Source organism: Felis catus, chromosome B4, assembly GCF_018350175.1.
Source record: "Felis catus isolate Fca126 chromosome B4, F.catus_Fca126_mat1.0, whole genome shotgun sequence".
Lineage (NCBI taxonomy): Eukaryota > Metazoa > Chordata > Mammalia > Carnivora > Felidae > Felis > Felis catus.
Window position 1 is genome coordinate 101,640,575 of NC_058374.1, and position 19,243 is coordinate 101,659,817.

Consider the following 19,243-nt stretch of genomic DNA (forward strand, 5'->3'; position numbering starts at 1 on the left):
GACAAGGTTTGAAGTTAGTTGATACTAAGACTAAAATTCAGCAAAACCCAGGAGTTTATATAAGAACCTTGAGGTTTTGAAGGTGTATATGGCAAATTAGCACAGACTTTATAAAGGAAATATTCGTTACCTCTGGAAAAATGCAAAATCAGTTTTCCAGTCTAAGAAATGTGGCAGGCAGCCAGACATCTGTCTGTAAAAGTACAAATGAGATGTTCATCTTGAACCAAGATCGGGGAGAACAAATGGACAAGAAATACATGGGTGTGTGTTTGTCATTACTGCCATTCCGTTTTCTTCAGAAAAGCTTTTATGACAAAACTTCTAATGCTGTTAATCTTACAGGCAGAGGACCAGAATGAGGGAAGTCATTACAAGTTACTAGAGCCAGATAGGGGTCCAGGGCCAGCCCCTCTGATGATCTTTAGCTTTTGTTGGAGGGACCAAAAACAATGTTTATCATTTTGAAGTTGAAATTGTCCTGCTTGTAGGTCTTCTATTAATGGCCTCAGGTATGAGATCTGAGCCCATCTGTAGTTAAGAAAGGTAACAGAAACTCCCTAAAAGTACCTGGAGCTACATCTTAGTGTGGGATACGTTCTAAAGTTAAATTTAAAGTGAAATTCTCATATATCCAAATTTAGGCAAAAGTAGTTTTGGATTTTTATGTCACTCAATTTAGGTTATGTTGTCCTGCAGTAATAAGTGGCCCCCAAATTTCAACCATTTAAACACAAAGATTTATTTCTTTTTCATGTTAGATATTGGTTAGATTTACTTGCAGGTTGATTCTATGGGTCTCCTTCATTCTGGGATTCAGATTTCAGGAACAGCTCACTTCTGGTACATGTTATTTTCATGGTAGAAGATGAAAGAGCCAAGGGGAAACCATTTGATGACTCTTTAAATTCATCTAAAAAATTTCACCCATGCTTGTGTGCCACTGGCCACAGTAAGTCACATGGCCAAGGATGAAGATGATGACAGTGGGAACTATATCGCTTCCACTGGGAAAGATGTGGCAAGTCACATGCACTGAGTGGGGGTGTGTGATGCTATTATTGGGAGTTGCAGAGAACAACAGGGAACAGAATGGAAATCTGTAGCACAAATGGGATCAACACAATCGAAGCACAATGTCCCTTTGGAAGGTGTCACTTTGGCGATATATGATGTCTTAGTATCGAGTGATGTAAGATGCCTTAGTTCCTCCATATGTATACCTGATGAAGCAGTTGTATTTGGGGAAGTGGAGCATGAGGCTTAACACAAGAACCACACCCACTTCTCTGGGAGAAGTGCTGGTTTTGGGGAGGCAATTGGGAACCAAGACTGACTAATTTATGGGAGATTCACATTTCTCACTTTATATTGATTCCAGGACTAATCTCCGTTGATTGGAATGGCAGCAGAAAACTTCCACACTATTGAATTTGTTTTCCTTTTCCTGTCTCCTCATTCTTGGTCCATGTTACTGCTTCTCTGTCTTACCATTTCTGAAGCCAGAAATGTGGGACTCATCTTTGCTACTTCCTTCTTCCTTATTCTTCATTTCCATCTATTTTCCTCTATAAATAAGCATTTTTATCCCTCTCTACTCCCACTAAATTGGTGCACAGTGCCGTCATCTTCCTGGACTAAGCAAAAGTCTACTTCATGGTCTCTCTGCTTCCACTCTTAACAATCAATTCTCCGCACAGCATAGAGAGAGGTTTTCTTAGAGAGGTAAATGCTGTGATAACATCTCCTTGCTTAAAACCCTCAGTGATCCCCTATCACTCTTAGAGTATGGTCTGAGCTCCTTAATGCCACCAACAAAGCCCTCCTGATCTGGCCCCTCCCAGCCTCATGTCAGACTTTTCTTTGCCATTGCTTTCTCTAGCTTGGTCACAGTGGCTTTTAGTCCATTTTTCAAGGTCTTCCTACTGCCTCTTTCTTCACAGTTTTCACACCCAGTGTTCCCTATGTCTTGATCAAGATTTTCCTTACCCTTTCCACCTGCTGCCCCCACTTAGCTGATTTATATTAATTGAGAAAAACATAGGTTAAAAGTCAGTTCCTTAGAAAAAACTTCCTTCCTTGCCAGCTACGATGCCCTTGGATAATTCTTATGATTTTCTTCTCTAGCACTTATGCAAGAAATATGCATTTAAATGATTTTTGAAACCTACTGGATACATGAGTGTGGTTATTTTTTGCCATGATTTAAAATAAAATAAAAGGAGTCCCTCAAAATCTACCTTCAAACCTTTCCCCTCTTGGATATAAAGCTCTTGTATGGACTCCCCAAAGAATTTGTCCTGAATATTGCAGGTTCCTCAAAACAAATATTTACTGGATGCCCAGATATAAAATTGTATCATTATATTTATTTCAAAATCTTTTAACAGAGCAGTTTAAAAACAATTAAGACATGGTAGTCAGCACAAATAATTTCTAAACAGGCATTTTCTGTTCTCCTGATAGTGCTTACGTGCTTGGGAACAGGGGAAAAATTAAAACAGATTTAATGTAGTAGCATTACAGCATCTCCTTGGCTTGTCACTGGGTTATAAAAAGGAATCTTCTGGGTACATTCTGAATTGTCTAAGGAATCAAGTGGAAAGAGACTCTTGACTGAGAGTCTCTAGGTATATGGCTCCATTGTGCTCCTTTTATAATTAGTAGTCATTTTTTTATAGGCTCCTTGTAAAGTATGAATTTATATCAATCAATAGTAATATAATTTAGGGGAATTTTGGATATGCCTACATTTTGTTTCCCAAAGCAAGAGCCCATTCCTCAGGTTTAATTGCTAACAAAAACACTTTTAATAACACGCACTGGAAATACGGTGTGAACTGGCATGAATTAATGCTCATACCCTCTTTCTCCACACCCCCCTCATTTCTGTTTGTTTTTAATGAGCAGAACTATCAAGAAACATTGTTCTTCACTGTTCCTGTGAATATGGGAAACGGGTTCAAAACAAGTTCTTTCCCAACACAGAAGTAGCAATATTTCTTTTTTAATTTTTTTTTAAATGTTTATTTATTTTTGAGAGGGAGGGAGAGACAGAGTGTGAGCAGGGGAGGGGCAGAGAGAGAGAGAGAGAGAGAGAGAGAGAGAGAGAGAGAGAGAGAGAGAGAGAGAGAGAGAGAGACCCAGAATCAGAAGCAGGCTCTGAGCTGTCAGCACAGCCCAACGCGGGGGTCGAACTCACGAACCACGAGATCCTGACCTGAGCCGAAGTTGGATGCTCAGCGGACTGAGCCACCCAGGCGCCCCACAATTAGCAGTATTTCTGAACAAACTTTTTGACTTCTGAGAAATGACTGTGTACCAAGATATGACCTTAAAACCAAGGTAAAGCATACCAGAAAATTACATCTTTAAGACCTGAAACTGCAAGTTCTGAAGTAGAGTTCACTGCAGGAAAGTTGACGAATTAGTCATTTTAGGACATGCCCAGCAGACACTTGGTGAAGAGGTTTCATAGCCAAACTATATTGCCATTGCATTTGAAAATTATTATCCCCAATATTTACTTCTTATGGTAAAAGACTCACAGCATATGCTTTCTTCCCCCTTAAATAGAATATTCCGCTGATTTTCTTTCTAAGTACACAAGTCAAATGTTCTTGTAACAGAAAGTGACTAAAGCCTGCGAAATCTTTAATTGGTGCTTAAATTCAAGCAGCTGTCTTTCTGCAGATAGGCTGGGCCTGGGAGAACCTGACTAATGTAATGTTCGGGCTTTGTTCAAAGCAGCCTCCCCCACTCTATCTCTGGAGCTGAGATTTGCATGTTTTCCCCAAGTTAGCTTCCTCTTTTAGAAACCAAAGTGTGTGTGAGAAGCTTCTAATATAAAATACCCATCTTGTTTCCTAAGCTGAAGTCAGTCTTGGCTGAAATATTATTTCTTGAGTTTGTACCTGTAAGCTGATGGTGGACAGGGTGTAGCCCTTAAGCCCAACAGATTTTAGAAATTTGGACGCTTACTGCCGTGTCACCCTCACTTTCACTGTAGAACAATCATAAGAAGGTGCTTCCTAGCGCTTCCTTTTTTTTTTTTTTTCATTTTGACAGGCTTTCAAATTATTATGTAAACCATGCTTTTGTTGTCTTTGAGCTCTAAACCACATTGATTTAGGAAAGGGTTTCATGTAATCATAGGAATGAAAGGGGTTTATTCCATCATGTTGGCCTGAAGTGAGATTTCAAATTACTCTGCTGGACTAATAAAGTGTCGCCTGCTTTAAAGATGCTCAGGGAGCCAATTTTAACCCCTTAAACCACAGACAGGATCAGCAGTATCAGCTCCACCCTGCAGCTTTTTAAAATGCAAATTACCTGACCTCTAGAATCTCCAGTGCTGGCTGCATTTGTGTTTTAACCAGTATTGGGACTGATTCTCTTGTCTGCTTAAATTTGAGTTAGACGGAGCTGCACAACAGATCAGCTATACATGGTGGATAGGTCAGAGTGTAGACTGTAGAGTTTAGATCATCTGAGTTCAAATCCTTTTTGGGGGTCTGACGTTTTCCTATATGCACTAACATTGTATACATTGCCAAAATGTTCTGCTCTGATGGATCTTTTCTTTTTATTGAATCTTGGTAACCAAAAGGGCCAATTTTCTCCTTTGGAAAGTATTTCATAATAAGCTGCTGCAATCAAAAGCCAAGCAAAATGAAAAGTGGCAATGAAATATAATGCATTCTAAAGTAACAGTTATTAATAAATTCTTTGCTGAGATACATGTATCTACTCTTTTAGAAAAAGAAAATCGTTTGAAAACAGGACCTATTATTTGTTAATGGCATATAACTATCAACATAATTCACAACTAGTTGGGACAAAGCAGTTAAACCACTGCAATTGATAATCACAAATTTTAGAGAGTGATTATATCTATATAATATAAAATTTGTGATCACACACACACATATATATTAATATATATATTATATATATATATTATATATATATATTCATGCTGCAAGAGTATTTGTAAACTTATGGCAAGCAATGTGGTTTTGGAGAAGAAAAAATTTGACATAATTTTGGTTAACTTGGTATACTGGTGTTTGCATATGAACATTTTTTTATTTCTTTAAGTTTCAAGTGGAAAAATAAAAATAAACATATCATCTATATCTTTGCCCAAGCCACAAAGAAGAAAAACAAAAAACAAAAAAACCAAAACACAACAACATGTTAGTAGATCAAAGTAAAGAACTGAGTTGTGCAATATTCCCCCATAAAAGGTGTGTGTGTGTGGGGGGGGATCCCTTAAATGAAATGAATGAAGTAAGCTTTAAATAAAGTTAGCCTGCTATGACTTGTTCCATTTTGTCACAAGTCACAGCACTTAAACAATTAGTTTGGAAATTTTTGAATCAGAACCACATAAATTCTGACTGTAGGTCAGGTAATACTCAGAATATAGATACCATGTAAGCAGTGAGGGCATTTCTCTTCTCACTGATGTTGCTCTAGCACCTAGGACAGCGTCTGGCACAGAATGGAATTACAACAAATATTTGTTGAAAAATGAATGAAAAATCTGTCCCTGTTTTCTTTTTAAAAATAGAAAATCGTCATTTGCCACATTTCAGATTTCCTGCATCATTCCCAATCTCTGTAATTCTAGTTTTTAATATTTATAATATTTCAAGGGCATGCACACAAAAGCATACAGTATGGACATCAGTGGGCTTACCATCCACATGATGAGGGGCGCCTGGGTGGTGCAGTCAGTTAAGCGTCCGACTTCAGCCAGGTCACGATCTCGCGGTCCAGGAGTTCGAGCCCCGCGTTGGGCTCTGGGCTGATGATGGCTCAGAGCCTGGAGCCTGTTTCCGATTCTGTGTCTCCCCCTCTCTCTCTGCCCCTCCCCCGTTCATGCTCTGTCTCTCTCTGTCCCAAAAATAAATAAACATTAAAAAAAAAAAAAGATGATGAAATAAAACATTACGGATATTTTTGAAATTGAACTAACCGCTGGGTTGAATGTTTTTTTAATCTAATTCATCTTTTACCAAATAATATGAACACATAAACGTATATAAGTTATTTGGTTTGAGTTGAATGTTTTATAATTTTATATAATTTGTATCAAATTATACAGGCCTCAGGCAACTTCCTTTTATTTTCTCTTTTTCAACATTGTATTTGTGAGATTTATCTGTGTTTATAAGATGGCTCTACTTTATTAATTTTTACAACTATGTGCTATCCCATTGTATGGGTACTCCAAATATGCTTCTCCTTTGATAGATTGGACTTCAGTTTTCTGCTATTATAAACAATGCTGATAAAACATTCTTGTCTCTGTATTCCAATGATAAGTGTGTGAAGGTTTCACAGGCATTTTTAAATTTATATTATTGCTAAATTACTCTCCAAATAAATTGCACCAATCCATACCTCTATGAGCACTACGTAAATGTCTCTACTCTCTTAAAAACTTGTATAATCTTCAGGTGGCTTAAAATTTACTAAACCCTTTTTAAATTTTTATTTTGCATTTTCAGAAAAACTGAGTAACCTTAATTTACTTATTGAACATTGTGGATTTCCCATCTTTATTTTCTGTCCATATTATATGCTCAGTTCTCTATTTTATCTTCATTTTCTCATTAATTTGAAAGTTTTAAAAACATTTTTTGGTAATAATGCATTATCAGATGAATCATTGCGTATGCCTTTCCCTGTACTGTTGTCATTTCCATTTCTTACAGTGTCTTGGATGTGCAGAGACTTATCATTGTTAATGTAATCCAATTTATTAGTCTTTTACTTTATTCCTTCTGCTTTTTGCTTCCTGTTTACTCAAAAGCTTGAAAAATGTTTTTTCTTTTATCAGAAACATTGCAGGGGCGCCTGGGTGTCTCAGTTGGTTAAGTGTCCAACTCTTGATCTCAGCTCAGGTCTTCATCTTAGGGACATGAGTTAAGCTCCATGTTGGGCTCCATGCTGGGCATGAAGCCTGCTTTAAAAGACAAAAAGCAAACAAACAAACAAAAAACTGAGGCACCTGGATGGCTCAGTCAGTTAAGCATCTGACTTTGGCTTAGATCATGATCTCATGGTTTGGGAGTTCGAGCCCTGCACTGAGCTGTCTGCTGTCAGCACAGAGCCCACTTTGGATCCTCTGTCCCCCAATCTCTTCGTCTCCGTCCTTATACTCTCCTTTTCAAAAATAAAGAAACATTTTTAAAAATTAAAAAAAAATAAAAAGAAACATTTCAGTGTTTTACTTTATACAATTAAATATTTATTCTATTTTAAAGCTATATTCCTATACAGTATGTAGGAATATAATTACTATTTTTTCCTTACGGATGAATTATTGTGTCAAGATCATAACACATCCTTGGCTCACTACTTACTAATGACACTTCTACCATTTATAATTTGTGAAAATATGAATACATGTTTCTAGACTATTCTGTTGGTTTTCATTTAGCCATATCCCTACAACAATGGCACATTGGCTTAATGTCTCTAATTAGGTCTTGATAAGTAGTAGGGCAAGACCCCCAACTCTCGTTTATTTTCCTTCTCAGATTTGTCTTGACTATTCTTGGCTTTTTACTCTCTGACATTAATTTAGAATTAGCTTATTAGGTTTTGTGGAAAGCCTTGTAATTTCGATTATAATTTCATTAAATTTATAGACTGATATTGGAAAAATTATTTGCTTTATGATACTGAGAATCCTTCTGCATTTGCAATATCTCTCCACTTACTTGGTATTCTTAAATGTCAGTCAATAAAATATTTTCAGTTTTCTCAAATAGGTCTTAAACATCTTTGCTGGGTATTCTTATATACTTTATGTTGACTTTTTACTAATGTACATATCTTTTTAAGTAATTGAAAAGTTTTGTGTTTCTTTGTGGTATATAAAAATTATTTTATATGCAAATTTTATATTCAGATTATTACTTTTTATTTTTTTTTAATTTTTTTTTCAACGTTTATTTATTTTTGGGACAGAGAGAGACAGAGCATGAACGGGGGAGGGGCAGAGAGAGAGGGAGACACAGAATCGGAAACAGGCTCCAGGCTCCGAGCCATCAGCCCAGAGCCTGACGCGGGGCTCGAACTCCTGGACCGCGAGATCGTGACCTGGCTGAAGTCGGACGCTTAACCGACTGCGCCACCCAGGCGCCCCTGATTATTACCATTTTTAATTTTTTGTTAATTCTCCTAGACTTTCTTTTTTCATTCTAGATTTTCTATGCAATCATGTAATCTAAATGCAATTTTATATGCAATCATATAATCTTTAAATAAGTTTCCTACCAATCCTTAATACCATCATCATTAGCACATTTATGATGCTTCTCCTTCTTCTCATTTTAGTATGATGGGTAAAATCTCTAATATAACTTTGAGATGAAATGGCTGTGATAGATTGATACAAAATGATCCCCAATGAACAAATTCTTCTCTGTACTCACACCTTTGTGTAATCTCCCACACGAATCTGGCCTAGTATTTAGCTTAATTTAGGGTTTTTTTTTTAATGTTTATACTTTTTGACAGAGACAGAGAGAGAGAGAGAGAGAGGGAGAGAGAGAGAGAGAGAGAGAGAGAGAGAGAGAGTGTGCATGAGTGTGGGAGGGGCAGAGAGAGAGGGAGACACAAGATCCAGAGCAGGCTCCAGGCTCTGAGCTGTCAGCACCGAGCCGGAGGTGGCCCAAACTCACAAGCTATGAGATCATGACCTGAGCCAAAGTCGGACTGAGCCACCTAGGCATCCCAGCTTAATTTAAGCTATAGAATATCGTAGATACAGTGGCATCAGAGTTCAAAAGCCTACACTTGAAAGCTTGCAGTTTCTGCTTTTGTCCCCTGAGATTTCTGAGATGCGATGTAAAGGAGCCTGAGCAATTCCACTGAAGAGGTCACATGGAGAGGACACTAGGGAGTGAAAGCCTATCCAGGGAGAAAGTGCCTACAAGTAGCGAGAGAGGACCCTGCTATCCCAGGGTAGGAACTGGGCATGTGAGTGAGACTATTTTGAGTTCCTCCTGCCAAACTAAAGCCATATTAGCAAGCCCAGCTGGGACTTAGGTGGAGGAGACAAATCATCCCACCTGAGCTCTGCCCAGTCAATTCACAGAACCCTGAAGATGAGTAAAGCATTGTTTTCATAAAGCACAAAGTTGCGGGGCCATTTGTTCACAGCAACAGGTAACTGTTATGGTGGTAATGGTGAGATTCTTCTCTTCTGGTGACTTTAAAGAAAATCTTTCTCCTGTTTTACTTCTAAGCATAATGTTTTCTGTAGTTTTCTGGCAGGTACCCTCCAACAGGTTAAATAAGTTTCCGTTTCATCATAGTTTTCAAAAAGTTAATTTTTTCCAAATCTCTTTCTCATTTCTGTTGCAATTATGTTTTTTTTTCCTTTCATCTATTAGCATAATTAGTTACATTTTCATATATTAAATAATCTTTGAATGTGTATGGTAAATCAAATTTTATGATATTTTTATGTACCTTGCTTCATTTTCTTTGACAATATTTTATTTAGAATTATATTATCTATGCTCATAAATAAAATTCTTGCATTGTTTTTTTTCCTCAGTTGTTTGTATCTAGACTTGTATTAAGGTTTTATTGTCCCCATACAGTGATTGTTAATATGGGCATCCTTTGTTATCAATGTCTAATATGTACCTGGATATATGTTAACCTGAACATTCTTGCATATTTATTTCAATTTTTAAATGGTACACAAAATGCATTCTCAGGCCACCCAGAGCCCTTTGTCAAGTGACTCCACATACCACTAAAACCTTGATATAAGGCTTTTTGTATAATAGAAAGCATCTAAAACCATTTATTCCATTATTTTCACTGTTAAACAATGATGCAATATCAGATGGAAATGACATGTGTAATGTATACATTCTACTAATGCATACATACATTGTATGTTCTATAACAGAAATAATCAATGAAATAGTAGGTTATAGATAACTAATTCCAATCAGATCCAGGTTGATACTATGCTAAGTTGCTCAGTATAAGCAAACCATAGTACCCAGGGAATATATGGGAATATGTAGCAATCGTGCAGAGTCATTTAATGTAATAGGAGATCAAAATACTATCCTCGGGAGACAATCCAGTATAAAATGAAGCCACATTGCCTTCTATGGCCTTGCGTAGTGTATAAATTCAATACTTTTTCTGGTATACAAATATGGATTTTTTTATAGGGAGTTTCAATTCAGGTAGTAAATTTGGGCAAAAATTTGCAATTTATCGTTTTGAATATTCATATCAGGAAAAATTGTGTAGTGAGGTATACTTGTAAAGCTCTGGCTTGTTTAATAACTTTAAACATGCAGCATTTTCACATTGGAATATTTTGAATTTATTCTAATTTCTATTATTTTTTAAATTGATGAGCTGCTTAAAAAGCTATTCATACTTCTCAAATGTTTGTGTGTTTTTTAATGTGTTTCCTAAGTTATTTAAAAATAATGTATACCTAAATGAAGTTCTTCATCATTAAGAATTTAATCTATATGATACTTATTTTTGGTATTTGTTTGAAAATCATTTTATTGTTTGGTGCATTATAAGTTTTTTTGTACATGTATCATGTGAGTTTACAAAAACTGTGGAGTCTTTAATTCTTGGCATGGATAGTTCTCTATATGTGTCATCAGACCAAATTTGTTAACAGATATGTTCAAATCTTTTATATTCTTATTGACTGTTTATCTGCTGAATATTCCAATTCCTGGAGGAGGTATTTAGATATTTCTGTCTATGATAGCAGAATTTCTCATTTTTCTAGATAATTATCTCAACTGTATTCTGAGATGTCTTCTTAGGTATATGCTGATTTTAAATTGTCATATTTACCAGTTAAGTATTATTTTTATTACTACATAGAGACCATTTTTTATCTCTTGTGCTTTCTATCTTAAAGCATATTGTGCTTGTCATCAATGCAGTCATGCCAGCTCTCTTCAGGTTAACATGTTCACGGTATTTTAACATCTTTTTAAAATTGTGTATCTTACTCTTTTTGCCAATCATTCATTTTTATTGGTCACAATTAAGTTCTAAATAATCTCCCTTGGATAAGTCCTCCTCTCTTCAGGAGTTTTAATTTTCAGCAAAGCTAATATAGAACCTGTAAGACCCTCTTTTTTTACTCAAATGATTCTTTCAACATACTACTAAATCTTACTCCTGAGAGAGTTTCTTATTCCCCATTTGGTAGTCCTAATCTTAATTTTGCCCCTAACTCCAGGACTAACCCTGTGATCTAACCTCTAACCCCATAGCAAAACCTCACTGGGGCAATCATTGCCAGTATATATATATATATATGCGCATACACATATATACATATATATATATATACATAAATATATATATAGGAGGACATATATGGATATGTATATATACACATATATACATATATATACATATATATGTCTCCTAGATGTATGTATGTATGTATGTATATGTGTATATGTGTGTGTATGTACATATACACACATAGGTGTTCTTCAGTAATCATTACTTAAGACACTGGGTTTTTTAGGTGAACATGAAACAATTCCATTCTTTGTAGGTCTGTATGTCATTTTAACACTGTATTCCCCTCTTACAAAACTCTACAAAGTCTACACATCCATTTTAATTGTTTTTTTCTTAAAATTTAACATTCACATTACTTGGGACCTGCACAATAATATATATTTGCATCTGGGTTATAAGTGTAATTAATGATTTTTGGTCCAATTGGTTTCTCATATGACTCACTAGCACCTCCCACACTGTTTTCCTTCCTTGAATATCATAGCCACTGTTTTCCATAGTAAATTGATTTACATATTTATCTAGATGTTTTTCTCCTCCCTCATCACATTTAGTTTCAGTTCCTCTTGATTAGTTTATCTAGCCTCTGGGCAAACACATTCTCCAAGGGAAAAAACAGAGCTTGATAAAGCTCGGAAAATACGATGAAAATAAGGACAGCATTCTAGGTAAAATGGATGGTGTAGAGGTAGAAACATAAATATGTGACTAGAGGACATTATGTGAGTAATTGCAGTATTTATGAAAGAACACTAGGAGCTTAGGTAGAAATGGTAGGTATAGGCCACCAAAATAGCCTTGAATTTCAACTTAGAAAGTTGAGATTTATCCTGTAGATTTAAAAGTTTTATCTGAAGTTAAGCAGTGTTGCTCAATGACATCTAAATAAATTGCTGTGCAAATGGCATGTAAAAGACATAAGGGATAAAAACCAGAGACACAGGTTTGCATAAAAATCTGGACTGCTATTCTAGAGAAAATGAATAATAAGTGAGGAATTGAGAGGTACCAGAGTGGCTTAGTGGGTTAAGCGTTCGGCTCAGGTCATGATCTTGTGGTTTGTGAATTCATGCACCCGCCCCCCCCAAAGCCCCACACCAGGCTCTGCACTGACAGCGCAGAGGCTGGTTTGGATTCTCTATCTTCCTCTCTCTTTTCTGCCCCCCACCCCTCACTGGGCTCTCTCTTTCTCAAAAATAAATAATACACATTTTTTAAAAAGTGAAAAATCAAAGGGATAATGAGGAAAATGGACAAGACTAAAGTGAAACAGATAAGAAGGAAGAGACTTTGGTAAGATTTTTAAGCTTTTCAACTTTGGGGGAAAATAGTATCACAGAGACACATAGGAGGTTACATAGGAAAAGTAATCAGAGGTTAAAGGATGAACTTATATGTGTTACACATGGTGAATTAGAGGCATATTCAAGTAGACTTGGATGAGAAATCTATTAAACAAAGATGCTTTGTACCAGATAGAGTTTGAGAGACAAACTCAGGGTTTTCTGTATTAGGAAGCACAGATGTGTGATAGTCTAAGAAGGATGCCAAATCACATTTTCAGTTGCAAGTGATGGAAACCTAACACAAATTAGTTTAAGCAATACAGAAGATTTACTGGAAGGGGACTGGAATGGTTCGCAATATGAAGGAACAACTTACGGACTTGAGCACTTCTGGAGGTTTAAGGAATAAAAACCGGGGCTTGGCCACAATCAAAACTTTTCCTTTCTCCCTCTCTACCAACCCGGGTCTCTCCTTGGCTATCTCTCTTTGATGGTTTCTTTCTATAATAGACAAGTGTTTTCCTTGTTGTAAAAATTAGGGATTATGAGATAGTTTTGGAAGCATATTATTAGAGACTTTTTCTAAAGACGAACTTCTAGCCTTGGGTCCATAAAATCTGGCAAAGGGCTGATTGATTTGGTTTGGGTCATGAACCTATTTCTGGGCTACTTACTGTGGTCAGGAGCAAAGGACACTATGACCAACATTCATCTTTGTGAACAGGAAGGTGGAATGTATCATTATGGAAAGTGATGGGGGTGGGGCGACATGACATCTACTGGAAAAAAAAAAAACTACAGATGGCTCAACTTGCACTATTTTATGATACTATAATGATTAAAACATATATTTACTTCTTTATCACTGTGCAGGATGTTAATACCAATGCATGCTACACTAGGTAACTGGCAGCAACATCAATAATAATTAAAAGAAAACAAAATGAAAAGCTGATGGACTGACACAGAAGTAAAAAAGAATGTAAATGAAATGGCTACGTACTGTGTCTTAGAGCACATCTATATGCCGCTTAACCAAGTAAGGATATCATCAAAGGCATTGTCTTTTCTTTGAAATAATTAGGATCAAACATAGGGAGACATCAAAGAAGAGGTTTCAGGATGAGCAAAAGAAAGTCTGCCTTAGGAAGAAAATTGCTTGTTATATAGCATTAGAGTAGGATGAAGTCAAAAGCATGAAAACAATAATCCATCAACCTATGATAGCTTGGCTCTGAACAAGTCAGAAAGCCAATGATCTAAGTTAGACTCATCTGTAACGAAAGCCATGAAGCAATTGATGTCTATGAAAAGCAGAAATCATGGAGAAGATTAAAGGCAGTTAGAATAGAAGAAAAAAAAAAAAGAAACACATTGGAGAGAGAAACAGAAATGGAACTATTGAGTCACCATTATGTCAGGGCATGAGATATTTGAGTTAATTGAGGTGCTGCTGAAGTTGTTTTTATACATTGAACAGCATCGCCGTTCTCCATAAGGTCTGACTATATGGCAGCTGGGATTGCTTCCTTTAGTTCTTTTTCCCATGTGTCCTTAGAATAGACCTTAGTAAGTGGTATCATTACATTTTACTTGTCATTGTTTTTCAAACAATCTAGGGTTTGGGGAGCCTAAGAAACAAAAGTAAATTCTCCACCTGAGTTCCAAACAACTGAGGTATATGGATGAAAGAGTAAAGCAGCATTATTGATAAGACTGATATTGTGGATGGTGGCTTAGAGCTGAAGGAAGGTGGAATATCTAATACAGAACCAGAGAATTAGATAGACTTAGCCACAGGCAACCCTGGCTTTAGGGCTAGGCATTCATGCTTAGGGTATGAACATAGAGAAGCAAAGCAAGTATGTGTATCCTGCAAACACTGTGGTTCCAAAGAGAAAGAGAAGGTGAAGTGAGTGAACTGCAAAATAAACAATAATTTTAAGTCATCATTTACACCTTGGGAGAAGTGAGTCATGGAACAGAGAAAGGCTAGAAATGTTACCCTATTGGAGTCTCCTCCATGAGAATGGGAACACCAGAGGAATGAAAAAGTATCCACCCCACCCTCTCCCAAATAAAACACATTTATTTACTCTGTTTTAGTCTTATAATTTTTTATAAGTCCTAACTCTGTCTTGTATTTTTGACATGAGCAATTGTCAGAATATATCATATTATTTTGTAGATATAAAGACTGAAAGACTAAGTCTAACAAAGGATTAATTTCTTTTTCATATTTTCAAAATAGGCATAATTCACTAGGTAATGAGGAGAAAACTAGATCGTTGCTTTGAAAGAAAACAAAAAGATGGTGGTGGTACTAGCAGAATAGAAGAACTGCTTTTGCTATGTGGGCTTTGGAAAGTTTAAGAAAAGAGCATCAAAACGTAATGGTCTTGGGAAGGTCTATTATGAAGGAGAGGGCAAGCCCATGGGCAAGCAGGCCAGAGTGTCTTCCTGAGTTCCACTGTGCTCATGCATGGAGTTTTCAGAGGATGAACTGAACCTAGATAGATCATAGGTAGTAAAGTACAGATGGGTAAGTTGGAGAGATATCCCCAGTTCTGAATTTTCCTCCTTTGGAAAATTCACTTAAATATGATAAATTTGGGGCCAACTCTTCCTTATCAAAAGCTGCCCAAAGATCCCTTTCCTCTAAGGCCAAGACTCAACCAAGGGATGGGTGCTAACCGACTTTTGAGTGGGTTTGTACACAAACTTCAGGTGGTGTGGAAATTTATGAGAGAACCATTGAGAAGTAATGTTTCAGTAGAGTCTTGTATTCACACAATGCCAAGTGGCTAACAACTGTAAGTTGCTTCTTTGATTGTGATATTTCTAGATTCACTGAAGCTTGGTGCTTCTTCCACCTAACCAATACTGTGTTTTAATAATTTTTGAAAATGTGATTAGATGGTGAGATCACATCTGAAGGAAGCCTAGCTTCAATGGAATAACCTCAGTGATGTAGTGTTTCCATCTCAGATGTTTTTGGCAATTGTTAATAGGCAAGTCTTGGCACAGGTGGTTAATACTGACCATAATGGCTTAAGTTTCAATTCCCTTCCAGTGAATTCAAATCAAATGTCAAATTCATGGAGAAGAAATTGAAAAAATTCCAAAGGGTGGAAAAGATGAATTAAGATCTAGGGGCACCTGGGTAGCTCACTCAGTTAAGCATTGAACTCTGGCTCAGATCATGATTTTGTAGTTCATGAGTCCAAGCCCTGTGTCAGGCTCTGTGCTGACAGCTCAGAGCCTGAAGCCTGCTTCAGATTCTGTGTGTGTCTCTCTCTCTGCCCCTTCATCTCTCTCTCAAAAATAAATATTAAAAAGGTTTTAAATCTAAATTAACGTTCTGCAGGATTTGAGGGTGTTGAGTTGTATGAAACAAAGATTGTGTTTTTTAAAATTTTTTTCAGTGACAATAAAATTGTTAAGTAATTGTTGTATCCTAACAGAATAATTGGGTACAGTTTGCTTCCCAGAAATTATCTGGTACTTATTGAAGACGAAGTTGTGACCACTCTAGAAAAGAAATACTGCTATAAAACATTAAATTTTTAAGAGAGAAGAAAATGTTTGTCACTTTTTAAAACAAGACAAAGTGATTTTTACTTGTATTTTCCTTTGCTGATCAATTTAGGACTCTAGTTCTTTGGTGTGACTCATGGTCTTTGTTTTAGAAATGTACTGTTTAGATATTGTTGGGATCTTGGGAATTTTCTTGGAGGAGCTATTCCTAACAACTACATCGAGATAAAAAATCATTATATACTTTCTTTAATAACTTTCATTTTGATGACGTTAAATATTTCTTAAAAGATTTCTTTGCCTCCAATAGGACCCAATAACGTTTTCCAGAAGGGGCTCTGTCAAGAATTTCAAGAGGGTCTGGGGAAGTATCTGTTATGCATCGGTTCTAGTTTATATGAAAGAATATTAGATATTAGTCTCCTATGTAAAAACTAATCATGGAATATTTACGTTTATCTTGCTATCTTGAGAACTTAAAATTCCTAGTTTCTAAAATATCAGTCTTCAGGTATACAAAGTTGAACTGATGTAAATGAGGATACCTGGCTGATTAATAATGCATAACACTGGCCTCTTAATGTATGTAAAGCATTCTCCCTGATGAAACTTCTCGTTAATGTCAGTTGAGAAGGTATTTAGCGCTCAGACCCCTATCCTTTAAAGTTGAGAGGGTCTTTATTTGGGCGAAAAAAAATCAAAGCATATCTTTGCTGCATTGTTGTGCTATCTTGGCTGCCAGGTGAGGTAATTTTGCTAAGAGGATGCTGATTCAGAGTCTTGCTTTCTTTACTCACTCTTCCAAGAGTAGTGATTTTTCATAATCCCAAATAGAAGACTGAGATAGGTGGGTGGGTTATCAACCTCTACTTGTTGTACTTTCATTCGTTCATCAAGCAGTTGTGAATGTTTTGTTTTGTTCTGTTTTAAGATACAGCAAGATCAAAATACCACAGCCTTATTACTAATAAGTTGAAATAGAAAATGTGCTTCAGATATGTATCTACAATCAGACTTCCTCATATTTTTCCTTCAAAATAAAATCCATACACTCAGAAATGCAGACATCTCAGAGGCAGATGCCTCATTGACAGAGGCAGAGCCTGCTTTCAGAAAGCAGAGAAACTGTGCATCTTGAGGTGAAGCTGCTAGAAAGAAATCTTGGGGCAGGCATTGACAGGCTCGGTTTCTTCCCCCTAATTAACCAATTAGATGTGTCACTATCCTCCTTGGGAAGGAGCGGGCTCCATGTGCTTCCATGTTTTTTCTCTACTAGTTGTGCACATTTTCCTTCATTTGTCTGAAAAGTATGAGATAGAGACTTGACTTCACCTCCTCATCTCTGGCCTTTTCCAAGTATGTGTTCCAAGTCGACAATTCATTAGGTGTTGTGAGAGATGAAGGTAGGAAACTCAGATTCTCTGCCCCTAAAGCAATCTGGTATAGAAGGGAACTTGATGCCCAAAGTGCAAAGTGTGAAAGAGACATATGTTATTACTTCTGGCATAAGAGGGACATCAAGGTAGGGAGAGCTTTTAAGCTGGACTTTGAAAGATAAGTAGGATTTAGTCAGGAAGACATGACCAGAAAGGCATTAAAAAATAGGAACAAACACAAAGTAATAAAAAATCAGACAATAGTCGAATTAAAAAAAAAAAAGATGGATGAGGGGTGCCCAGATGGCTCAGTGGGTTAAGCATCCTACTTCAGCTCAGGTCATGATATCATGGTGCATGAATTCAAACCCCGCATCAGGCTCTTTTCTGTCAGCACAGAACCCACTTTGGATCCACTGTTCCCCTATCTCTCTGTCCCTCCCTCACTCTTTCTATCTCTCAAAAATAAATAAACATTAAAAAATAGTTGAGAAGATGGATGCAAAGCACTTTGAAGGAAAAATACGTTATGCAACAGAAATGGGGAGAATAAGATAATATATATCTATATATATATCTATATACATATAGATATATATATATATCTGCACACACAAGAGTGAGTTTCAGAATGTTGGTATGCTGGATTTCATACTTCTGGATTCAACTATTTAAGAACTACTCACAAAATTTCATCGCAATTCTAAATGGCGTTATGTATACCTCATAGGTTTGTTCTGAATTTCACAAGTGTGTGTGCATGTAACACTACTTAAAATAAATATTGATTGTGTGGCCTATGAACTTAGGGTTCAGATCATTTAGCTAAAGACCAAACCCACGAATCACTTCCAGAATAATGGTTGATGTGAAAATAGTTTAAAATAGTCTACTATCCTCAAACCAGAAAGTTAAGATTTTGTGCCCTCAAAAGGCTCTAAGAATACTGAGTCCCTCTCTGCAAAATTTTAAATTGTGGCAGATGAGAATGAGGAAAATAGAACACCATATTGAACTTTCTTCAGTTCTCAAACACACACTTTTGTTTCAATCTCAAACCCTAGCTTTCTGCCTGGAGTGTTTTTACTTTAACTGTTTCATGACCACCTCCTACTCCTCATTCATGTCAAAACTCAAACAATACTTGCTTAGAAAATCCCTCCTTGAATACTCTGAAGTTGTTTCCCTCCTATCTTAGACACCGTGTTACAGCATCATGTTTTATTGTCAATCAGAGCACTTGGGAAATTACCATCTTTCATCGTCAACTAATATTTTTTTTTCTGTCTTCTTCCTCTATGCAGAAATTCTTTGGGGTTAGGTAATGTTTCGTTTCCCTGTATACTACTTTATTCCTGGCACACAGAAGAATTCCTATGAATCAACATATTATCAATAAATATTTGTTGGATGAATGAATAAATGATTGAATGTATGAATGGGCCATCTACTTGCAGAACTGACAGGTGTAAATCCTACACCTTGACTAATTTGGGAGCAGTAAGTTCATTTTTGATATATCCTTATGGATAAAATGAATCCTTAGAGTAATTATCCTACATGGTTCATTTTGTTTTCAAAGAAAGATGTTGAAGTACACAAAAAGGTTAAAGAAAAAGCATTTCTATTGTTGTCACTCTTTTGTAATTTTCCCGTTTTTGTCTGTCAGAGCCTTGCTTTGCTTTGGCAGAGGTAGTTCCT

At 36.4% G+C, this 19,243-nt stretch overlaps 1 pseudogene; it reads left to right on the plus strand.

Moving 5' to 3' along the window:
* The first annotated feature begins 961 nt into the window (after positions 1-961).
* Positions 962-19,243, plus strand: part of LOC101089118 — a 31,011-nt pseudogene continuing 12,729 nt past the window's right edge.